This window comes from Trichosurus vulpecula, chromosome 7 (assembly GCF_011100635.1).
Source record: "Trichosurus vulpecula isolate mTriVul1 chromosome 7, mTriVul1.pri, whole genome shotgun sequence".
Lineage (NCBI taxonomy): Eukaryota > Metazoa > Chordata > Mammalia > Diprotodontia > Phalangeridae > Trichosurus > Trichosurus vulpecula.
This window is the reverse complement of record NC_050579.1, coordinates 25,551,537-25,577,505: the sequence shown is the minus strand read 5'-3', so window position 1 is coordinate 25,577,505 and position 25,969 is coordinate 25,551,537. Positions and strand designations below refer to the sequence as shown.

Genomic DNA, 25,969 nt, shown 5'->3' with positions numbered 1-25,969 from the left:
GCACCTATATCTGTAACGTCAGGAGAAAATGGCATACCGTCAAAATCCCCATGTAGAAGGGTGTTCTTCATTTTAAGCTGGAAATGGGAAATTAATTTCCTAAGCTCTTGTCAGAAGAAGGCTTTTTTAAGTATTCACTTACATTCAGAGACAAAGGCAAACACAGCCATATTGTTTCAGTGGGTACTATCCAACTTTTATTAAGACGAAGACAGATTCTGAGTAATTAAGGGCTTGTCCAATATTCAGAATCTTATAACTCTTAAATATTAGCCGAGCTGGCATCCTGACTAGCTTTGCCTCGGAGCTATTGCATCATAAATCCTCAGTGGTAATGAAACACCAGGTTAAAAAAAAAGAAGGGGAATAAGTCTCATTTAAAAACCAGCCTTTCCCATGGAGCAGGTAAGCTGACTTGAATATAATGTATAGCCCCACTTAGCCCATTAATACTCTTGGAAAAAGGTGAATGGTTTGGGATGGGCCATTAGGAAGGGGACCAAGAAGATAAACAAGGTATGGGCATGTGTTCTACAATACAGGAACAACAGGGGCTCCCTAGATGCTGGGAGCAGGGAGTGCCACATTAATTTGGACAGATTAAGGGCAGCCCTATTTCACTGGGGAGGTCTCCTGGGGTCCCCAGCTAGCCATGCACCGTCTATGTCATGGGTAACAACATGCAAAGTGAATCAACATCTTCAGCTCCAACACTCAACGCTCACAAGAAAAGCCCTGGATGGAAAAGATGAGTTCGTTCTCCTTTATCCCCCAGGGCCTAAAAATAAGGCCAAATGCTACTGCCTCACCCCCTTCATCCACCCCTCCTCAGAAAGTTTTTAATTGCATAAAATACATAGAATTACAAAAGAAACTGATTTATATTGAAAAAATGCATATTTTCTCCCTAGTCAAAGTTCACAGATCCCTTGAAATCCAGAACCCCCGGAGGTGGTTCATGGACCCAAGGTTAAGAACCCCTGTTCCAGAGCATGATTTATCTTTTTGTATCCATCCGAAATAAGCCTTACCCACAAGGAACTTCCATTCTACAGGGGAAAACAAGAGGCATAAGTAGGAAGGTAACTGATAAAAATATATACAGAGTAAACAAATATAATTCCAAGGAAGTTTTATGCCTTTGAATACCCCAGCTGACAAGTTTCAGTAACACAAAGCACAAAGAAGCTCACAGGTCTGAGTAGGTTGTAACCAGGCGACTGTTGGAGATAGCTCTTACCCTTCTCCAGATAGGAGCATTCACATACCAGAGACAGGCAAACTACACACCAGAACTTGCCTCCTTTTGTTGACTATCTACCAGGGGTGAGAAGCCTGCAGCCTCCAGGCCACATGTGGCCTTCTAGGTCCTTGGGTACAGCCTTTTGCCTGAGTCCAAGTTTTATGGAACAAATCCTTTTATTAAGGGGATTTGTTCTGTGAAGTTTGGGTTCAATCAAAGGTCTGCACTTGAGGACCTAGAGGGCCACGTGTGGCCCCGAGGCCAAAGATTCCCCACCCCTGGCTCTAGACTGAAGAAAGTGATAGAGAAAACTTTACTAATTCTTGGTGTGCCCTGCATCCCCTACCACCTGCACTGTCCACCATCAGTTGAGAATTGTGAAAAAGAGAGATGTGTGACCAGCAAAGAAGGTGGGCTAGTCATGAAGTAACACTGAATGCAAACAAGTAAACCACCTAAATTCGAAGTACAACAGCAGCTAGATTGCTTTTTTGTTTTTGTTTAAAAACTGCAATTTTCCAAGCCTCATATCCCCCTGGAAACAACTTTTTCCTGAACACATTTAAATCGAAACATCGCCCTTTTCATGACTATTCAAAGATACTGTCAGTATATAATAAATTGTCTCTTAGGGGATTAACATAGGTACCATTTTTCATAATGAACAAGTAGATTTTTATTAAATATTTTTGCTTTCCTTCCCAAGCCATGTATGTTTTTATACCCAGGAGAGAAATTGACGCCTAGTATAGGAACTTTATTTATTTACTGAAATTAATCACATCCAACATTCAGAATTACCACTTAGTGAATCAAATTAGAATGAAGGAAAAATTTAAACAAGCAACAGAACGATGAGGAAAAGGAAAAGAAAAGCATGCCGAAGATATATCCAAAGTGTATTGAGGGAAAAAGAAATGTGGGGAGCCCCACCACCACCTCCCAATACACACAGACCGCCAGGGACATTTATTCCACTAAGTCTCAACTCCAAACGTGGTTTGTGGATTATTACAGGATCGCACATTAAGACCTAGGAAGGATCTTAGAAGGAGGTCACCTAGTCTAACCCTCACAGTGTTTGAGTGAGTCACCCAGGGTTCCACAGGTAAATAGCAGAAATGGGGTTTTGAATGTAGGTTCTCTAGCACCAAATCCAGCAAATTGTCCAAAGTACCACAATGGTGCTCTAAGTTACCGAATTCAAATTAAATTAAATTATTAAATTAATTTAAATAAATTAAATTATAAACTATCTGTTCCCCCAACATCAAGCAAAGAATAATGGGAAGAATGTTGTCATCTGAAGACTTGAGTTGGTATATCTGTTCTGCTTAATAAACTTTAATTTCCCCTTTATTCAAACAAAATTGTGGGACCAGATGACCTTAGAGGCTCTGGCTACCACGAGATGCCTATGAGTGTACCAGATGTCACTTTCAGTGCCATTCCTGAAAGGAGGGACTCCAGCACCAGAAGCTGAGGAAATGTATGGTTTGCAAAACACACAGCAAAGCCTGACATCAAAGTTATGATTGCCGTTGACTGCATTCTTCAAAAATCAATCAATCATTTCTTAAAGATTTCTACAAGCCAGTCATTGTTCTTGGTACGGAGGGGATACAAAAATGAAACATTCTCTCCTCTCAAGTAGCTAATGGAGACCACAAGTCCATGGAGAAAAAAATATAAAGACACCTATAACCCAACAAGTAGGTATTGAGGGACAATTATAGCCAAGGGTCCACATTGGAAATATAAGATCCACAGTGGATGAAAAGAGGGAAAGACACGGCCCCTGCTCTCAAGAAGTTTACTTTATCCAGAAAGTGAAACGTTAAATCATATCAGGACATGAGGCCTGCATGAATGCTACCAAAGTGATAATCTATCAGTCATATGAGTGTGTGTTTTGTAATCTATTTAAACACAAAAAACACATACAAAAGTAACATGTTTTCAAGGCAACAAAGAAGCAAGAGAATCTTTAAAAAGAAATCTATATAATTAATTAACTAAGCAAGCAACAAAGCACTTATTAAATGTCTTCTTTGTTCCAAGCACTGATCTAAGCCCTGGTAATACAAAGATAAAAATGAGGCTGTCCATGAAGTCAAGGTATTGACATTCTAATGAATGCAAAAAAAAAATCTTGAGATCCTAAAAATGAAGTCCCCCAAAGCCTCCCCAATTGTACATGCTGGCACTCATATATCCCTAATGGGAAGTGCCTCTGCCATGTCCATTTAGTTTATATTCCTGTTGACTTTTCTCTCTCTCTCGTTCTCTCTGCTCTCTCTATGTCTTTCTTTCTTCCTTTCTTATAAACTTCCCTGGCCATGAGAAATTTTGCCTGGGTTCATCAATCAATCAAATTTTTAAAAAGAGAACTCTATATAATGAATCGGTCAATGAATAAGCATTTTATTAAGTGCCTACCATGTGCCAGGAGAGGGCTTCGCACTGGAGCTCCCATTTGGTCTGAAAGACTGGTCATGGCCATCAGACATTCCATAAATACTAAAAAGAATCTAGCTACCTGTTTCGCAATCAAAGCAGAGAAATACAAAAGGAACTAAAGGACAGGCTTCTAGATGTGATGAACCGCGCATTCTAAAAATCAAAGGTTACAGCGATTTGGCATATTAAATACTTTCTAACCGAAGATCTTAACAGTGCTTTAGAAAAGGCTTAAGGTGCATTAAGGAATCCTCGGTACGTTTGTTACTCTCATCCCAGCTTCACAGATGAGTAAACAGAGACTCAGAGATATTAAGTGACATCGCAAAGTCAAGAGGCTGGGGAAAAGAATCTTAAGATCTTTCAACCTGCCTCTCTCAGCTTCTGCCTATCAGCTTGCTTTAAAAAAAGTAGCTAGCATTTCCATGGCTTTTTAAAGTTTGAAAAACATTTTTCGTATATTCTCACAACAACCCTGGAAGGTAGTTGCTACTAGTATCCTTGTTTTATTTCACCAAGGGGTCCTGACTTCCCCAGAACATCTCTGACCCAGAGTGGGAAAAATCTGGATTTGGAGCTGGCTGGGAGGGCAAATCCCAGCTCTGATGTTAACTGCTTATGTTTCTGGATCTCAATTTTAAAATCTGTAAAAATTATGGGAGTTTGGGCCGCTAGCTCGACCTTTCAAGGTCTAAATCTATGATCCTATGTCCCTATCTCCGGCCATAAGACTGCTGACTCCTGACACCTCGAAAACGAAAAATAAGGATTTAAAGGCCCAAAAGAGGCAGTCCTCCAAGCTGTTGGGACATCGTTTTAAATTACAAAGCCAAGAACTCACACTGTTCTCTTTTCTCTAGAACAGCTCACCTCACCCCCAACATACAGATGTCAAAAGTCCTGCATGGTACAAGACAGGAAAATTAAGTTTCATGACGTCTAAAGTTCCTTCTGACTCTCTGTCTATGACCCTAGGATCCTGGCTCTCTGCCACCGAGCTCCCCCATCGGCCACAAGGAAACAGTCCGGCCAACAGGTTCCCCACACAAAAAGTGTAAGTACATCCTAGCTATTTGCTTTCATTGTGCACTGTAAAATCTAAACTGCTAACGGATTCGCCATGCCGCTTTTGCTGGGAAAAGACTCCAAAACCAAATGTTCGTCTGGAATTTTTAACGCCCCGTAGCAGGTAGATATTGGCTGTTTTCTAGGGAGGATTTTCCGTAACACTGAGCAGAAAGCTGAGACTGAAGCTAGGCTAGCCCTGACTGAAAATGAATTCTCTACAGCTGTTAGGAAGCTGTCAATCACAAGGAGAAGGGCTCAGTTGGTTACTTTTAGCTTTCAAGGCCAAGAAATCTGAAGTATCCCTACAGACAAGCAAGATCTGGTGATTATTTTTCAAAATATCCTAGATTGATCCGGAGCAGGAAGGGTTCTCAAACAGAGGCTATCTACCCCAATTCCTCTTCAGTCTATAGGTGACAAAACAAAAATGTCCTAAAGCTAGGTGGCGCAGTGGATAGAGTTTGGGGCTTAGAGTCAAGAAGACCAGAGTTCAAATCCAGCTTCAGACGCTTACTGGCTGTGTCACCCTGGGCAATTCACTTAACTTCTCAGTTTTTTCATCTATAAAACATAATGGCACCTACCTTTTCCAGGGTTGTTGTGAGAATATATGAAAAACGTTTTTCAAACCTTAAAATGCCATGGTAAATGCTAGCTACCTTTTTTTTTTTTAAAGCAAGCTGACATGGCCATAAATCTCAAGCTGTAAAAGCGCCCCTCATCTTGCAAATAAGGAAACAGTCGCGAGGAGGTGAGAAGACTGACCCAAAGTCACACAATCAATATGCATCAAAGGCAAGATTTGAACCAAGACCCACTGACTCCGAAACGAATGCTCCTTTCACGGATACCAGGAGGCCTCTCATCCTATTCTTTTTAGAGTCACAAGATAGCACATGGCTGAGAGTTCATTCCATTGGGAGAAAGGATGCATCAGCGTTTGCTCAAAGATGTTCCAAGACAAGGGAGGGGAGAAGGAGAAAGAGAAAAACCCACTCCCTTTCTTATCTTTCAAGTTCTCCCCCAGCCCAGTCATCAGGATGTAGATTCCACAAATGCTTCCTCCTGCCAACCTCACCCAAGGGACAACTAGCTCTTCTAAAGAAATCAAACATTCATGGACCAAATGTCTTACAAGGAAGAGCATTTCTCAGCTTGTGAATTCTGCCGGATTTGACACTGCCTTGCTGGTTCAGGGTGGATAAGTGCTTGATAGCTGAGAAATGTCTGAGGATGACGCATAGCCTCCCCATGGAGCCCACACAGAGCTCCTCCAGCCAGAAGTTCATGAGTGCATCTGGGAAGGTTAGCTGATCTAGAGTGGGCAACTGAGCTCACCCACCCCTCCACCATCCACTGCCCCAAGTCCATCAGTCACAGAGAGACAGTACCAAGAACAGACTCAAGTCAGAATTCCAATTCCAATTTCAAGCTCCAACTCCGCTTTATTATATCTTAATTTACTGCTTCTGTGATCTTGGGCAAATGACATCACCTCCATGTGCCTCAGTTTCCCCAGCTGTAAATTAAGAGTAGAGGATCTCTAGGGTGCCTTCCTATGGCCAGCTTCTTAGCCATCTAGGCAAGTTATTTCATCCCCCTCAGCCTCAGTTTCCCTCTCTGAAAAATAGAGGGCTGGGACTAAATGGTTTCTAGGGTCCCTGCTAGCTACGAATCTTATGGTCTTGTGTTCCTCTATGGTAGTTTCTGAGGGCAGGCAGTTCTCTTGATCTACTGAACCCTCTGTCTCTCATGAATACCATCTATTTTGGGGATTACTTGGGCTGACCCATAATTGGGGGCTGGATTTCCTTTTCAGTGTCAACTTAGACAACCTCGCTTCTCTGTCCGCCGCAGACTGTACTCTGAGATGGTTGATTAAATTTCTTGTCCTTGAACGTCGACTTATCTGATCCCAAGCCCATACCCTATGGCATAGCCCATCTATGGAGTATGTTCCCCAGCATCCTCTGCTTTCCCTCAAAGCTCCAATGACTGAGGTCTCTTTCAGCTTGTGAACTGCGTGACCTTGGACAGGTCCCTCTGTCTTTGTGGGTCCCAGCTTCCTCTTGTCTAATATAAAGAGGTTAGACCAAGTATTACCCCTACAGTCTCTACAGACTCTAAATGCTTTGATCTTCGGATTTTCTTTGGACCCCCATTGCAGCTACCCATGTGAGAGCCATGGGAACCCTGGCTTTCATTATTCCACACCAATATCAGCATATTCAGCTGACAACTATAACTGAACAAGAGAGCAGTAATTAAAAATTCTTCCCAAAGAAAAAAAAATGACCACAAGAGTGGGGAGAAGCTTCAATATTTATCCCTAAGCAAGAACATTCAATCAACTCTGTTCCATCCCACTCAGCAAAACAAACCCGCTAAGTTAACCCGTTGGGTAACCTCCCAGGCAGCCTGCCTTGGCTACACTCATCCAGACCTCCGGCTCCCTCTCCACTGCCTTAAAAATGCAATGTTTTCATTTCTCGCCCAAAAAGTGCTGATCCCGAAAGCACAAGACAAGACAACAGCCGCAGCCTGCAGATCATTTGTAGAAGGGGAAAAAGGAAACCATGGGAGATTAGAGAGACAACTCCCTTTGCAAGCCCAATGATTAAAAGCTTTATGCTCTTTTGAACAAGTACGACTTTGAAATAGGAGGAAAAAACCACTCAAGACTAATTCAGCTTAAGGTCTAAGGTAGGTTTTTATTGTCACACTCCTTGAGTCTTTTGCTTCTTTGAAAAGCTCACTAAATCCTACAATCGAACCAAATATCAGAGGAGACTGTGAAAATAGGCCCCCAGGCAATCCTCCTTGTTTTACAGATCAGGAAACTGAGACTCAGAGAGGGGGTGTTTTTTACCTGACTCAGAGCGTGTTGAGAGCAGGAGTTTGGGTCAGAACCTGGCAGAAAGGGCAAGGGCTCTGGAATCAGATGTGAGGTCAAAGGCTTACTTAGCTGTGTCATCTCTTCCCACGCTTTCCTCAGCTTTCCTCCTATGTAAAATGAAAGGACTGAACCCGATGCCCTCCAGGGTCCTTTCCAACTCTAGACCTAGGACCCTATGAGGCATCCTGAGCAAATCGCCTCAGTTTCCTCATGTGTAAAATGAGAGGGTGACTAGATGGTCCTGGTTCTAGTCCTAGCCTGCATGGGTCAGGGCTTTACTTAGGACACTGCAATCTTACTAAACAGACCCAGCTCTGAGGTCAGAGGTTATCGTTCCATTTCTCTATGGCAGCATCCCTGGGGAAATGAGAGGTAGGAAGGAAAGATAGCTCTTCAGTGAGCCTAGGATTTCCAGCCTTATTTCTGTTCCTTTAGATGGCCTCTCTTTTGCTCAAGGGAAGAAAGGATGCCCTCTCCCTGGAAACCTCAGCTGGAATAGAAGGAAACAGTCCAGAAGGCAATCAGTCATGCCAGCTTCCCCATCCCATTCCTCCTATTATCCACCAGCACCCCTGCTGCACCCTGTCCACGCGGCCCACAGGCAGAACCTGACTTGACCTGACTCCAGCCACAGCCATCCATTCCTAAAGAAAGAGGCTGAGACTAACCATCTATTTCACTCAGTGGACATTAGTGGGAAATGAGTCTCTGACACCACCAATTGTGCCCTCTGCTAAACCAGTGGACCAGGATGGAAAGCTCCATGGCCCATTACTTTTCCACTGAGTCATCACCAGTACCAGGCCACACTAATTCACCCAAAGCACAGAATCCCAGAGCCAGAAGGTGCCTCAGATACCATCTTAATTCTCCTCAACAAGCAACTCCACAAGTGATCAGTCACTTTGGCTTATCGACCATCCAATGAGGGCGAACTCGCTACCTTCCGAACTTCACTCTACAAAGAATTAAGCAGAATACAAAACTGTCCTAGATTCTAAGGGGCAGAGGAGGGACAAAAAGAAGTTCCCTCACAGTACCCGGCAAGGAGAATCACGATTGCAAAATCATGACTGCAAAAAAATAAATGATGAAATAAGGTACCAGTATGGGAGAGGCATTTGGTGATTATTAGCAGGATTTAACATGTACTGGTAGAGGGAGTATCCCCAATGGGACAGAACCAAAGAGGTCCCTACCAAGTAAATTATAAGTCAAACCCTACGGCTAAGTTAATCTTTAAATGGACAAGGACTAGGCCCACGATTTCATTGATAGAGGCATCCTTGGTGAGGACACTCCCTCCACCTTTCCAGTTGGCACTTTCTTTGTAATTTACAATCTTTGAGAATGGCCCTGACCACTAAGAAGTTAAGTAATATGATCAGGGTGACACAAGCAGGGCATGCAAGAGACAGGCGGTCCCAGGCCAGACCTGACTCAGGCTGGCAGTCTAGGTTTGATAATGGAATGAAATCAAACACTGCCTGAAGATCTGGCAATTAACAAAAGGAAGCTGACTTAGCCATAGCAGGGGAAAGGATATTCAGCGAAGACACACTATTGATTCAGCTAAACACAACTTCTCCATCTGCATGGTACCCATTTGCTCAGCTGGAGCTGTACAAGCGCAGGGAACCAAGATACCAGCCTGAGCCCCAATCTCCAAGACCAGTTCAATATTCTTTAAGGAAAACTAATTTAAGGTGCATGAGGCAGGGCCCTAGACCACTGCTCTGACCACCCAGATGCTCTTGGTCTCTTTCTCTGTGGCTACATCATTAGTAGAATCAGTGACAGGAAGAAAAGATCAGACTGGCAAGGTGGCAAGGACAATGGATGACATGAAGACATCCCACTGGTACCTTCCAATGTCAGAAGGCTAAGGAGGCCCCCAGAACACGAGGTGGGCTTCTCCTCTGGCAAACTTTGGAAGACAAAATAAAATAGGATAGTAAGCTATGACCTACTCCCCTGGTCATCACAGCCAAAACAATGAGGCCCCAGATACATTAAGGATCTCTGAGAACAAGGGTACATTGGAGTGTTTAAGGAAGACATGCTATCACATTTAACAGAAGATAAAGCGAGCCTGAATGTATGTGCTGCAGCATTTCCCTAAGAATACCAGGCAATCAAGCAAGCAGTGGGCACTTATTGAGCACCTACTGTATTCCAGTCTCTCCATTCAAGACTAAACCCATTCCAGAGGAATTGTTAGCCAAAACTCCTAGAAAATAATATTATTAATAATAATAAATCCTAGCATCTCATTCCTCACCCTCCCTAGAAAAGGCCTACATGTCCCCGCAGCCAGAGAATCATGGCGCCGACATAACAAACGGTTGTAAAATTGCAATCAGCCACTTGGAAATTAACGTTTCCTATAAAGGCTGCAATTCAGATTCTCCAGATGGCACTGAAAGCCAGAGTGGGTGCCCCCATCTCAGTTACTACAAACGACAGCAATGAAGTTTCAAACCCGCTGGCATCCAGCCTGCTGGGACCCGAGCCAGGACACGCTACGCGTATGCATGAGTCTCCACTTCCAGCATGTATAATGGCAGCAAACCCACACATGAGCTCCCGAGGTCTGCTGGGAGGGGCGCGGGGGCATCTTGGGGGCCATCAACATGACCCCAACCATGGGAAGCACAAGACTGAAACAGACCTTCTGGAGACATGGGGAGTCCCATCTTTGGGAAATGAGTTAGGGACACAGTGCCTGACACATAGTAGGTGTTTGATAAAATGTGTATTGATTACTATTAAAACACACACTGGCTATGTGATCTTTTCAATACTCTGGGAAATACTCCAAGAATCTAAGCCTCAGAGAAAGGAGCAACATGTATAGGGAGAGGAAGTTTCCTCCCCAATAAAGTTCCAAATACCATTGAAATCTCAGGTGTAGTCCCCATGTGCCAAGGCCTGTACTTAGCTAAGCTCTGGAATACAATCCCTGTTCTAATAAATCTCAGCCTCCAGCAAGGGGAAAAGTGACACAAACATAAATGTGCAATGGTATGTGACAAATCTATCGTTGGGGAGGTGGACAGAGAGTAAGCCAACCTCAGAGTAAGGAAGACCTGAGTTCAAATCCTGTCTCTAGCTGTGAGACCTTGGGCAAGTCACATCACTTCAAATGCTCTAGGCAACTAAGGATGTAAATTTCAGAGAAGGTGCCAACCTGCATTGGTAGGAGTTTCCTCCACCAAGAGGTCTTGGTGCCAATAAAATCACAGGTATAGTCCCCACTTCTATTCCTATGATTGTATATTGTTATTAATAATAACATATGGTATCGTTAATAATAATACGTGGCATTATTATAATACAAGTGCACCAAGTGTTGAATCCTCTCTCTGGATCTCGCTGATGTTAAAATAATTCTGGATTCCTTTCCATGGCAAAAAGTGGTCCTCAGTACCAATTTACCTTCAAGTTAATGGGCCTTTTTAATAGGAAGGGTCCTTGAAGGTAACTGAGTCCCATTTTATCACAAAGTCTTACAGCTATGAAGGAGCAAAGCCAAAGCTTCAGCCAAATCTTAGAACCCTCTGTAATAGGGCAGGAAGGTTTAGAGCTGGAAAGAGCAATGGAGAATATCTACTTTGCCTCTCCACCCTTCTTATTTTTTAGAAATGAGGAAAGCAAATCCCATGGAGCTAAAATGACTTAGCACAGTATCTTGGACATAGGTGGCCCTTGATAAATACTTGTTGGTTTAAAGACTGGAATCATAGAAACTAAGAGGTAGGAGCAACCTCAGAAGAGAGAGAAGCATAGATTGGCTGAAATACAGAGGCCATTAAGCCCAGCCCCAGGCCAAAGGACTTACCCAAGGGTTATACTGCTTTAAAGAAAGTATCAAAGTGAGGATCTGAACACAGGTCTTTCTGACCCCAAGTTTTTTGCCCTATTGGCTATGCTAGGTTGCCTTTAAAACCTCCATTCTAGCCAATTCATGACTAAACAAGAATTTCTTTTTTTAAAGTCTATTTTAAGTTTAATTCTGTTTTTTAATTCAAAAGCTATTTCATTCCCAACATCATCGTGGTGGGGGAGGGGGAACTGTTGTAATATACAGGGTAAGTAAATAATAGATAAGGCAGGTGGGTGGGAGGAAATGTGAGGGAAGAAGAAAGGGAGAAAGGGGAAAAGGAAGGGAGGGAAGGGGAGAGAGAGGGGTAGGGAGGGAGGAAAGAAGGGTGAGAGGGAGGGAGGAAGGCAGGAAAGGAGGAAGGGAAAAAGGAAGGGAGAGAGAAAAGGAGGGATGAATCTCTGACAAGTGGTCAATAAGCATCCACTTGAAGCTTTCCAGTCTACTATCTATGGGGATGACTAGTTTGTGATAGTTCTGCTAAAAAAGGTTTCCTTTCTCTTGAGTTGAAACTTCTCACCCTCTATCTTCTACCCAGCGGTCTCAGTTCTGCCACCTGAGAACAGCCAAAACAAGTCTATCTTGCACATGGCAGTCCTTCAAATATTTGAAGATGGAAAGTACGCCTCCACCTCCCGGCCAAATCTTCCCTTCTCTGCTGCCAGTTCCTCTGGCCAATCTCTAGAAACCATATTCAGCTTCCTGATCACCTTCCTCTGGTTGCAGTTCACTCGGTCAATGCCCTTGCTAAATCACACGGTGGCCAAAACGGAACACGACACTCCAGGGGCAGTCTGACCAGGTCCGAGAATGAGCAGAACGATGACCTCCCTCCCTAATCCTGGAGTCAGAGCTGGGAGGCCACCTGATCCAATCCCCTCATCGCAGCCACGAGGAATCGAGGTCCTAGAGTTGGAGACTGATTCATCCAAGGTCACAAAGGACGTTAAAGCAGCAGATCCGGGCTTAGAAACCAGATCCCCTGATGAGTGAAGCCTCCGATCCCAGGAACTTCCTTCGCCAGAGAGATCACACTCCTATCAACTCACTAGTTAAGGGTGAACAAGTGATACAAAATCAGAACCAGGATTCAAACCCAGATATTTAGAGCTTTCCACTACGCTATCTTTTCTAAGAGGAGCTTTGCTTATGAGCTCTTTTCCTGCCTTGACATCCTTTTAGCCCGTCTGAATGACGTTGTTCAGTAATTTCAGTCGTGTCCAACTCTCCATGACCCCAGTTGGGCTTTTCTTGGCAGAGATAATGGAGTGGTTTGCCATTTCCTTCTCCAGCTCATTTTGCAGATAAGAAAACTGAGGCAAACAGAGTTAAGTGACCAACATAAGAAGGCTCCCTTTTCCATATGAGGCAAGAGAATCTCCTCATGTGGGGCGGGGGGGGACACTGAGATCAGAACCCAGGCACTCTAATTGAACCAACATTTTCCACTAAAGATACTCTGTGCGCTGAAATAATTAATAAGCAAAGCTTTAACAGATTTGCATCTCCTTGGGTTCCATTCACACAGCTTCACCAGTGCCAGACCACACAGATGATTTCCAGACCAATTGGCTTAGTGCAACTCCTCTCTTTTGTAAGCCACCCACCCACACTCTGTCCTGGTATACCACCATGAGCTATGAAATTCCAAACAAACAAAAACAACCCCCTCCCCCTTTTTTTTCCTTCCTTGTCCTTGTTTCCAAACTTCCAGAAGATCTGAAGCTCCACTGCTTGAAAAACAATGTCTAGCCTTTTTGGAAAAAAAAAAAATTAAAAGTAATAAAAATAGTGGATTTACTCCTTACATTCTACTGGGGAGGACCCTTGTGAAACCTCGAAGATCCAAGAGGCAGGCAAAAGTCAGTAATCAAACAATCCAAAAGAGAAGTCAGCAGCCACCTCAAATTAGACATTGACCCGAACCGAATTCCAGGCTGTGATATAGAGATTCTTGCTTGGCTGGTGATCTCCATGACCAAGGGATGTTGGATCTCATGCACTGAGGCTGGTCAAGGTCTTTGTTTACATTTTTAACATTACACACTGTTGTTGCTGGCAGATTCTCAGCTTCTTAAGTCGGCCTCGGCTTTCTTGGGGCAAACTCCATTTCACCTCTTTTGGGTTTACTTCTCAGTAAAGTCTAGTAAATACTATGGTCCTTTCCTCTAAGTATTTCATAATCACTTCGGCTGCAGGACCCAAAAGACCCTAATAAATCTTTTAGCGGCAGGCAGTTGCTCCTTTCTCCACTGTAACAGCAAAAGCAGATTTCCTAAATGGAACTCTTCCACCCTCCAAATGAGGTTGTGGGTTCCATGCCGCTCTCTGTCTTTTCTTTCCTTTTGTGTTACTCTCAAGCTCAACTGCGGGCACGTCACGGCAATTGCCTCATTTCAAAAGAAAATACAGCTGTACTTTGATTTAAGCAAACTTGATACAGGGAAATCTGGATTTGCTCAAAAGGAATACTGGGAGGGAGCATTACATTACAAAAGATTTTTCACTTTACAAAAGGCTTCCCAGTGGAATTCCTATATATAGCAGGCTCTCCTATGATATGCAAAATAGGTCGATTTTCAGGAACACATCTGGTGGACTGGGCCAGAAATCAGAAGGAAGGGGGTTCAAGGTTTAATTTCCTACCTCTGTGATACTGAACAAGTCACTTGACCCCTGTGGGCCTCATCACACTCATCTTTAAAATGAAACCAGGAGATCTCTGAGATCCCTCAACGGCACTAACCCTGTGAACGCTTCCTAGCTACGTGTGCCCCCAGGTAAGGAACAATCTGCCCCAGCCTTCCTTTTCTGATCTGTAAAACTGGGACGATACCTGCATTCCATTAATAAGCATCAAATGAGAATGGGTTTCAAGCGCTTTGCAAAACAAAGAAGTGTTGCTGCGGAAAACACTGTCTATTTATACCCCAAGATAAATTTTCTAAGAGTGGACCTGGCCATTCTCCTTTGCGGACCCCACCAGCATTTCAACTCAAACAGACAATCGACAGATACATCTTAAACACCTACTGAAGATGAGGAAATGTTTAAAGCATCAGTCTTCAAACTCTGTGGTCTCAGGACCCCTTTCCACTCTTAAAAACTACTGAGGACCCCCCTTCAAAAAGCTTTTTGTTTATGTGAATTCTATCAAAATTCAGAGCAGGTAGTGGCAGAGTGGATAGAGCACCAGGCCTGGAGCCAGGAAGACTTGAGCTCAAATCTGGCCTTAGACGCTTCCTAAGCTGTGTGACTCCGGCAAGGCACTTAACCCGTCTGCCTCAGTTTCCTCATCTGTAAAATGGGCATCATAATAGCACCTAAGTCTCAGGGTTGTTGTGAGGAGCCATTGAGATAATAATGTTAAGTGCTCGGCACAGTGCCTGGCAAGTAGTGAGCAATGATTACTAAATGATTACTACTACCACTACTACCACAACTACTATCACTACTACTATATTAGAAATCAAAACGTCTTAGCATCATTCTACATAGTTCTGACCTCGAGTTACCCCTAAGCAGGTCTCCAGGGCAGAGTCCCCAGCTCACACTTTGGGAAACAGTGTTTTAACGTGTTAAGGATATAAAGACAAAAACGTAGCAGTCCTTGTCTTCACGGAGTGGACATGTTACTGAGAGTAACTAACATATACTACTAAGTAGCATGGTAACACACACGGCCACGTAGCGGAGTAACACACACGGCTACACAGTACAGTAATACATACTGATAAGGATATACGAAGTAACGTGAAGTAGTTTTGAAGGCATACAACACTAAAATCCGAGGGACTGAAGAAGGGCCCGCTGTGGAGACAAAGAAGATGCTCACTGATCAGAAAGTGGCTAAACAAACTTTGGTCCATGAATGCAATGGGATGGAAGCTGGAACAAAGATGAAGAATCCAAGGAAGGATGGGAAGACTTATATGAGCTGATGCAAGGTAAAATAATCAAGACCAAGAAAACAGCTTACACAATCCATGGGATTCCCATGTAGGGAAAGAAACAACAAAATGAGCCAACGAAACCCTGTGTAATGATGTCAACCGGGTCAGGCCCCAAAGAAGAGAAATGAGGAGGCTTCCCCCACCCCCTTCTTTGGAGAGGTAGGGGACTACTGGTGTGGAATACTACATATAAGCAGAATCTGTTGGTTAGCATAAATGAACTTCCCCCACCTCACTCCCACCATCTCCTTTTTTTATTCTTTGCTATAAGAGGATGGCTCTCTAAGAGGGACAGAAGGAAGGATATTAGGAAATGCAAATAATATAAAACCTAAAGAGCTCAATAAAATGATTGTTTTAAAGCCTGATGGATCTAAATCAGGGTGGCCTCAAGGCCACAGGTCCCCCAGCCCTGGCACAAATCATGTTTTAAAGAAAGGTATCGTTGCTGTTCGATCATGCCCAACTCTTTGTGACCCTATTTTGGCTTTTCTTGGCAAAGATATTGAAGTCCTCTGCCATTTCCTTTTCCAGTTCATTTTACAGATGAAGAAACTGAGGTAGGCAGTCTAAAAAGTTCCAGCGTCAAGGCCACATATGGAATCACTCAATTTGATGTAGGCCTAGAAGAAGTGATGACCGAAAATATGCCTCAGTTTCCCTGTTCTCTAAAAGCCCACTTAGTGACCACCCCCCACCACCACAATGACCCGTGTGCTCTGTCCCTGCCCGAGTCTCCGTACTCCTCAGCCTCCAGCTGTTGCCTCAATTATCAGCCGGTCTGCCATTAATCTTCTCAGAATTATCACACGAAGTTACTGACACTGGTCCCTGCCATCTCTGACGGCATTCTTCCTGGTCCTCTCTAACACTCTTCCCTGTATGATCATCAATTTACATGTCAGTTCCTTTTAATTGGATTCTGTCCAAGGAGAATTACAGCTGCCTCTCTCTATGAGAGAATAATGTGATTTTCTCCCTCAACAATGCCAGGGTCCCTACCAGGGAACCAAATTGTCACTTGCCTTGCTATTAATTATCCGGAGAGATTGCTGTTTCCTTTCCTTCCATGAAGGACTAAGAGCATATTCCATAGCCCAGTGATTAAAAGCAATCATCACGATGTCCTCCATCCATGGAACCAAGCAAGGCAAGGCAGAAATTTAACAAGGAAGTACAATAAGAAGTGTCTTCCAGGACCCCTTCAGACTATCTTTAATTAAAAAAACAGAAGTCTTTTTCTCTAGTCAGAGACTCCCACAATTGAAAATACCTGTCTTATTCCAAAACATCTCCAAGGAAAAGGGACCTCTGACCCAACTCACATCCTCATACAACTAATTCACAAAAATCAATACACATTTGTTTGTTTTTTATGTTCTGCCCAAATCCATCTGGTCACAAACTCACACCATTAACTTTTGTTTCACTGGTGAGAATGGAAAAGATAACAAATCATTCTTCCTCTAACAATTTTTCCAGAATTTAAAGGTCCTAGTGAAATCTCCCTTCATCTTCCCTGGGTTCAAGCTCTTTATTTCTGGATTGGTAAATACTTGGCAAACTAGCTAAACAGACTGGCAAACTAGTTAACATTAAATAGATGGGTAAATTAGATTAGATTTGGTTAAAGATCATAATGAACTCTCCCTTCATCTTTCTTGTCCAAGCTCTTTATTTCTGGATTGGTAAATAGTTGGAAAACTAGTTAAATAGATTGGCAAACTGGTTAACATTAAATAAAGTGATAAATTAGATTAAAAAGATTTGGTTAAAGATCCTAATGAAGTCTCCCTTCATCTTCCTTGTGTTCAAGCTCTTTATTTGTGAACTGGTAAATACTTGGTAAACTTGCTAAATTGATTATTAAACTGGTTAAAATTAAAGAAATTAGTTAAATTGAGGTTGCATGGCATTATGAATCCAGATAAAGCTCAACAGAAAGATTCAGCTGTTCTCAACCGTAAAATGAGGGGGCTGGATAAGATGGCCCCGGGGGCCCCTTCCAAGCTCTAAATCTATGAACCTAGATACTGGCTATGTACTTTAACTGGCAAGTCACTTAAACTCTCCATTCAACTCTCAAAGACAGTAAGAGGCAAAAGCAGGTGCTAATTTGCAGCGATAAAAAGGTGTTTCCTTAATCAGAATTCCCTATGCCGAGGAAATCAAAGGTAAGACCCAAAAACCAAACAAAAACAACCCTCCCACCCCCAAACAAAAGTACCTAATAGGTATAGAGGGGGACACTTTGGAAGCCTTAAAGCCGGATGAGAACTGAGCTCTTATTACTATGATAACTACTTAAGGTTAAGAAGCACCATAAAAGATACCACCAAGGCAGATGGGTCATGTAACAAGATGGCGGGCACTGTATTGAAAGCCTAGGAGCAGGCAGTGGCCAGATCCTCAAGAGAGATTTCCTTGAAAGACACGAGAGATTGGGTGGGAAGAGAAGGGGTGTTAAGGTTCTCTCAGCACAGGACCCAGCATACACACACACAAGTGAGGTCGTTAGTCCATCCATGGGTTTGACTTGGTTATCCTTTTCTGCCTAAAATCAACGGATTAAGAGACACTGGCCCAGCTCAAGTCCTGGATGAGTCACCTGCCAGCACCAGCATGAGTCAGTCAACAAGTCCTTACTGAGCATTTATTTTGTGCCAAGAACTGTGATTAAGTGCTGGGGATACACCTACCCTCTGGGAGCTTACAGTCGAAAGGGGAGGCCCCATGTTCTTCTACTGTATCAATGGAAGGTAGAGGGACTTTATCATGAACATCCTCACCAGAGAGACTCAAGAGAAGGAAACAGGCAATCTCAGAGCCAATGCCCTGGCTCCTCTTTCTGGTAAAGACCAGAACAACCAGTCGATAGCGATACCTTCTTATCACACAAGACCACAGCCAACAAATGTTTCAAGGTAGGCCAAAAGATCAGAAACTGGAAGGAACGAGAGTCATCATTTCCCGTGACCCATTTATTTTACTGATGAAGGCCCAGGGAGGGGTCAGGTCACACGGCCAAGCCAGGACCTGAACCCACACCCTCCCAATTACCGACAGGCAAAACCCCACCACCACTCCCTCCCTCATTCTGGAGACTTAAGCAGAATGACAAAGCAGCAGAGACAATATAGGCATCCCTTCTCCCTTTTTCTTTCCTTCTCCTTCTTTCCATCCTTCTGTCATTGTAAAAATACTCCTTAATTTTTCAGTTCCTGTTCCTATGAGTTTCTTGTACAAATGGGGAGCCAGGTAGATAGAGCACAGTGGACAGAATTGTCAGGACTGAAGTCAGAAAGACTGAGTTCAAATCCTGCCTCAGATACTAAGTAGCTGAGTGACCAAGGGCAAGTCACTTAACCCCTGTTTGCCTCAATTTCTTCATCCGTAAAATGGATTTCATACTGAAGCCTACCTCCCAAGGTTGTTTGTTTAAGGCACATAGCCCAGCACCCAGCACATAGTAAATGTTAGCTGTTATTATCAATGGCCCAAGCTAAAGGCAGAAACCGAATCACGCATCGATGAGAGGAGATGTCGGAGGAGACAGGGTCTCAGAAGAATGTGGTGTTCCTTGTTTGCTCCAAGAGCCCTCCTTCTGTTAATAAGGTCAAGACAACCCAGGTTATGAGCCACTGGTCCATTTAACCGGATGGGAAGGATGATTCTGAAAGAGCTCAGCTACACAGTCCTCTGATTATGCTCAGAATCTGCCCAGAAATGTTATAACTTGTTGGTGCTATCGCAGATCAAAGGCACAATCTGTTCAGAGCAGCTGTGTGACCCTGGGCAAAATGCTGAACCTCTTTGGGCCTCGTGTTCTGCATCAAGCTCACAGACGTCGGTGGAGGCTCAACATGAACCCCAAAGTGTCAACCCTTGTTGGCACTGCTGCCATTAGCTGGACAACCCCCGCCCAGGCCAGTAACTGAACCCCAAGGGCCTGAGTCTGATCATTTATAAAATAAGAGTGATTGGCCAAAGGGTCTCTCAAGTCCCTCCCAGCTCAGAATCCCTGGTTCTATGAAAAAGAAGTATCTAAAACCACCTGAGGAAAAGGCTTAATGTCTGGGGGGAAAACACCATAGTTTTTCTAAATACAAATCCATAATTATAACAGCTGGCATTTCTATAACACTCTCCCTCCCTCTCCTGCTGTTTCTCTCCCTCCTCCCTTCCCTTCTCTCTCCCCCTTTTATCTCTCACCTACCATTTCCCTTTCTTCCTTCCCTTCTCCTCTCCTCTCCCTTTTCTCTTTCCCTTTCTCTCAGTCTCTCTCTCTCTCTTTCCTCCCTCTCTCCTCTCTCTTCCTTCTCCTCTCCTCTTCCCTTTTCTCTCTCCCTCCTCCAGTTCCTCCCTCTCCCTCCCTTTCTTTCCTCTTCCTTGCCTTCTCCTCTCCTCTCTCTCTTCCTGGCTCTGGCCATTATGAGCTATGGATGTGGCTTTGGTCAAGCTGCGACCTCTCTGACCCTCAGCTCCTTCTCTGTCAACTTCTCTAGGCCTCAGTTACTTCATTTGTCAAAGGGAAAGGGCTGGCCTAGAGGACCTCAAAAGCCCCCTTTCCAGCTCTCTGTCTCGATTCGATGAAAATGAACTCATCACCACCTGCAAGGATCACCTCTCACATCTGTCATCAGGATCAAGTGAGACAACAGATAGCAGGTGTCTTGTAAAACTGAATATGCTATAAAAATTGGAGCTGCAGCTGTCCTTTAGGGCTACATAACACATGTGTACAAGTGCACCCACTGCAGAAAGTACTGCACGGGGCTGAATCTAGGCCAGCAGAATAAGGACCATTCATCCTGTGATTTCCACAATGTGGAGAACTCCCAAGGACAAACACTTCCTCTAGCAATGGAGGACAGACATATCCTTAGTCGTAGAGAGTGTCCTGGACACTGAAAGGTTAAGAGCCTTGTCCAAGTTCAGACAGTGGAGCTGTCCATGCCATTCTGGATCCAAGGTGAGCTCTCTGCGCTCCATTTCATGCTGACTCATCACCATCACCACCACCACCACCACCACCACCACCACCACCATCAGCATCACTACCACCACCAGCAGCATTGCTACCAGCATTGCCACCATCACCACCATCACCATCACTACCATCACCACCACCTTCATCAACATCACTACCATTGTCATATTTGCAAAACAGCCTAGTAAAAATCAAATCCTATTAACAAAACTCAGGTCTCATCACCTCAAGAGAGCAATCAAAAATAAAAACCTCCACACCAAATACGAGCAAAAAGATTGAGAAGTATCCTCAGAGAACATGTCCCTCAACATCTAAATCAGGTGGACACTTCTCATTTTGGAATACTAGTGAATAGAGATGATCCAGATATCTAAAAATCATTCAAAATACAAATAAACCAGTAGAAACTAACACAAATGGAGAGTCCACTGGCCCTCCAATCCTGGTGCTACAGAAGACCCTTCCTTGGGCTGAATTTTAGCTTCCTCATCTACAGAATTGAACTCCATAAGCTCGGAGGCTCTTTTCATCTCCAATTCTGTGATCCTAGGAACAAATTCCACAGCTGAGAGCTCCTCCTCTGATCCTTCATCAACCACCTATAAAAGTTCCAAGGAAGAGACAAAATGCCTTTAAATAGCCAATTGAAAAAAAGAGATATAAGATGCTATGTATATGTGTTATACAGTAATGTTATAATACATAATATTATAGATACAAGATGGAAAGATACAGAGTTTTCCAAATTAGGCAATTAAGAGCCATCCCCAGCAGCAATGCCATCTCTGGTTTCTAGATCCTCCCCCATCAGCTTATTCTAACAATTCCTACCTTATGAGAGCATGATCATGTCATCTAATGAATTCCACATACTGTCAGCTTCAGAAGCTGTCACCAGGCCAATCTCACAGCAGGCTTTTTTTTCCCTCTTCCCATAGCCCCATACACTTTTTGCTAGAGATGTGATAGAAGCATCAGGCGGTATGTATTATTAGGGTAAAAGGTGATTTACTGTCACTCAACCTCATTCCTCTGTCTCCTGGGAAGTGGGAAGAGGGACAGAAAGATGTCTAAAATGAATTTCGCTGAAGACCAAGTAGGAGACACCTTGCTCTCCTTTCTATACATTCTACATTTCAGCCAAAGCAGCACTCCTCCCAGTTCCATGCATTTGCCCTGGCTACCCACCGTTACTGCCATGCTCTCCCCCATCATTTTCACAGGATTCCTTCAAGCTTGCACTTATGTGTCAGGTTCCTTGGGGAAGCCTTTCTTGATCCCCCAAGTCATAAGTGCACTTGCTATCTCTCTCTCCACATATAAACACACATATAAACATAAAAATATATATACACATATAATTACATATAATATATATGCACTATGCGTATTATATATGTGTATATACGTATAGATACATGTGTATGTATAGATACGTGTGTATGTGCGTGCAGATATGTGTATGTAAATAAGTGTATAGATATACGTGTGTATATATAGATATATGTGTATATATACGTATAGAGAGATACATGTGTATGTATAGACAGGTGTGTGTACGTAGATAGATGGGTGTATGTATATATGTATAGATATACGTGTGTATAGATGGGTATATGTATATAGATAAATACACGTATGTATAGAGATGTGTACGTATATATGTATAGATACACGTGTGTATAGATGGGTATATGTATATAGATAAATACACGTATGTATAGAGATGTGTATGTATATACGTATAGATATACGTGTGTATAGATAGGGATATGTATATAGATAAATACACATATGTACAGATATGTGTCTATATGTATACAGATAGCTATGCCTATGTATATGTAGAAATGTGTGTAAATGTATATAAATAAACACGTATATATACATATATAGACAGATATACATGGTACACACACACATGAAATGTAACATGTTGATATATAATGTGGTCTGTATTTGTGTTGTTTATGTACGTACACATATATACAGACATATACATGCATGTGTGCATATGTGCATACATAGAAGTGTCTATTGTACACATTGCAGTATGTCAGATGATGCACATGTATATATTTCTTTAAAAAAAATTTTAATTAAGCCACCTACTATGTGCCAGTCACTATGCTAAGTATTTTATAAATATTACCTCGTTGGATTCTAAGAGCAACCTTGGGAGGTCAGTACTTTTATTATCCCATTTTGCACCTAAGTAAACTGAGGTGCTGGAGAGGTTAAGTGATTTGCCCAAAGTCACGCAGCTATTAAGCAGCTAACACTAGATTTGAATTCGGCTCTCCCTGACTCCAGAGCCTGCCACACTTTGCTTTGCAAAGTTCAAAGCATAATGCGAATGTTAGTTATCATTGTCCCCTCCCCTCAGTAATGTTCTTAAGGGTCAGGATTTTTTTTTTGGGGGGGCACGTTGTCTTTGAAAACCTCAGCACATAGCACAGCACTAGGCAAACAGTACCCACTAAATAAATGCTCACTGGATTGGATCGGAGACTTAGGAAAACAGGTTCACAGACTAGAGTGGAAAGGAACCTCAAAATCATCCAATCCAATGCAATGATTTTACTGCTGAGGAAACCGAGGCCCAGAGAACTCAAGTGACTTACCCAAGGTCATACAGGAGGTAAGTTTTGGAGGCAGGATTTCACCCTACTTCCTCTGATTTTCAGAAACAGCATTCTCTCCACTGTACCACATGTTTTTCACCCTCCTTGGGCTTTAGGCACATCCTTTGTAAACTGAGGCACTTGGATTGAATGATTCCTGAGGTCATCTGGGACCCCTGATTTTCCCTTCTGCTATTTCTGGCAGACATATCTATGCAAGAATCAGGGCGACATGATCCTGGCATTAAAGCTGAGAGAGACTTGGAGGTGGGGGGGTGGGGATCTCATTCAACTACATCAATTTTACAGATGAACAAACTGAAGCCCGCAGAGACGGATGGCTCGCCTAAGACCAGAGAACTAGTCAAAGAGGCGGATATTTCGTCCTCTGACCTACTGCTCTACCCCTCGCTTTCTCTGTGACCCTGACTCCCTCCTCTGACTGAGCCCCCACCTATGTTGTCCTCCCCATAAGAATCTCCCTTTTGTACTCGTATGCCCAGAACTTGGCACCTACTAAGTGCTCAAGCAACGCCTTTCCTCTGCCTGCTCCAATCCAGACTCCTTTCTACCGTACAACATCTCCCGACCTCTCCAACAAGCAGACCTGGCGAGCGATCCAGGATCCAGCCCCGTAAATGCCCATCGCTGACCTCCAAGAGCATCGATGTAAAAGTAAATCTGTCTCATCCCCAACAGCCCCGGCCAAAAGCCTCACTCCCGGCTCCTTTAATTGCTGAACATACTTTATAACTAGAACATACAATCGGTAACAAGCTTAATTATAACAGGGGGGCATTTTAATTGCTTTCAGAAAACTAGCCAACAACCCGTGGTCTACAGTTTCCAAAGGAAGCAATCTCCAAGCTAATTAACATCTAAACCATGACAAGCAGCAGCGTGAGCAAAGCAATATTCGGCAGCAAGATTCAAACAGGCAAGGTAGGCAGAGGGACAACTTGGAGGTGACGACTGGGAACCGGAGGCGCTGTCTCTTCCAATTTGGCTCTGGCTTTGGTCAAGAGGGAAGGTTCCACGAGCTGGTTTTCAGGCTGGCCCAGGAAGGCAGGAGCTCATCCCAACGGCAAGGTCACGGAAGCATGTGCCGTTCAAGGTCATCCGCCATCACTGCCAAGACCTGGTCTGTCCAAACAGGCCTACTTGGAAGTCTTGGATGCCTCATTTTTTTTTTCTTTTTAAAATATTTGGCAGCATTTAAAAGGACTAGAAATGAAGGCAACAGTGGTTAATGCTTCTCTTAAGTTGGGCAAATGAGTGGGAAGCAATCCAGAGGCAAAGGTCTTTCCATCAACAACACAGAGGTAGAAAAGACTTTGGAAGCCATCAGGTCCAAACCTTTTAACTTACAGATGAGGAAAATGAGACCCAAGGGGGTTAAGTGACTTTGGATCATAGAGACAAAACCGGAAAGGACCTTAGAAACCATCTAGTCAAACAGGAATTTTATTTTTAATTTAACTTAATTTTATAGGAATTAGGGCTTTATGATAATTTAAATTCCCATGATTGTGGGAGTTGCCATTTTTATTGGTGTTAATAGAGCACTGCGTCTGGAATCAGGAAGACCTGAGTTCAAATCAGGTCTTAGACACTTCTTAGTTGTGTGACCCTGGGCAAGTCATTTAAAAAAATCTGTTTGACTCAGTTTCCTCAACTTTAAAATTGTAAGCACCTACCTCACAGGGTTGTTGGGTGGATCAAATGAGATAACATTTATAAAGCACTTGGTGGCTGACATGTGTAGGTGCTTAATAAATGCTTATTCCTTTTCCTTCTTTCTCTTATAGGAGAGAAGATAGGCGCCTAGAAAGGTGAAGTATGTATCCAGGGTCACAAAGCTAAAGAGGGTCTGTAGCAGAATTCAAACCCCAGTCAGTCCAGTGCTACATGTGCTATACCATGCTAATGATTAAACTACATAATTAAAAGATAGGAACTTGGTTTAGGTCCTTCTCAGAAGTACAGGTGACATCCTGCTTTATTATCTCTCTCCTCTTTTTTTGTTTGTTTTAAATTTTGAGGGTTTGGAAAACTCTCCAAAATTAAGATTGTTGGAGGGGGTGTTTGGGAAAAATACACACTAATGTATTGTTGGTGGAGCTATGGAAAGCAATTTGGAACCATCCCCAAAAGGTCCCAAAAGTGGGCATGCTCTTTGACCCAGCAATAACACCACTGTAGGCCCATCACCCCAAAGAGATGAAAGGAGGAGGAAAAGGACCCATTTGAACAAAAATATTTACCGTAGTTCTTTTCACAGTAATCAAAACCCCCAAACTCATGGGATATCCACTGCCTGGGGGATGGCTAAACAAACCGTGCTATGTGAAATTAATAGAATATTATAAGAAATGACAAAACCGACATTTTCAGAAGAAAGTAGAAAGACTTCTTCGATCTGATGCAGAGGGAAAGGAGCAGAACCAGGAGAACAATGTATTCAGTGACAAAAATGATTATAGAGAAAAACAAGTTTGAATGACTAAAGAAGCCAAATTAGTGCAACGGTGAGCCGCAAATCCACAGGACGGAAGATGAACCGTGCATGCCACCTGCCTCCTGCTGGAGAGGGGAAGGGCCTGAAATCCTGAAGGAGACCTGAAACTTTGGACGTGTCCAAGGTGGCAATTGATTGAGTGCTGGTTGTAAGGATTTTGGGGTTTTTGGGTTATTGGGTTTTTTTAAATTGTTCAGGGAAGAAGAGAAGGAATAGGAGATAATAAATGTATGTAAAAAAAATTAAAAATAGAGAGTACGGGCTTGTTTGTGTTATTTCCAAACCACCTCCAAACCAAAACATTCTACTGAAAATATAAGCTGCATTTTCA

General features: G+C 43.2%; 1 protein-coding gene across 1 annotated transcript in view; it reads right to left on the bottom strand.

Moving 5' to 3' along the window:
- The window catches only part of AUTS2 (activator of transcription and developmental regulator AUTS2), a 1,199,563-nt gene that overhangs the window by 1,063,730 nt on the left and 109,864 nt on the right, over positions 1-25,969 (bottom strand). The gene's annotated exons all lie outside the window — the stretch shown is intronic.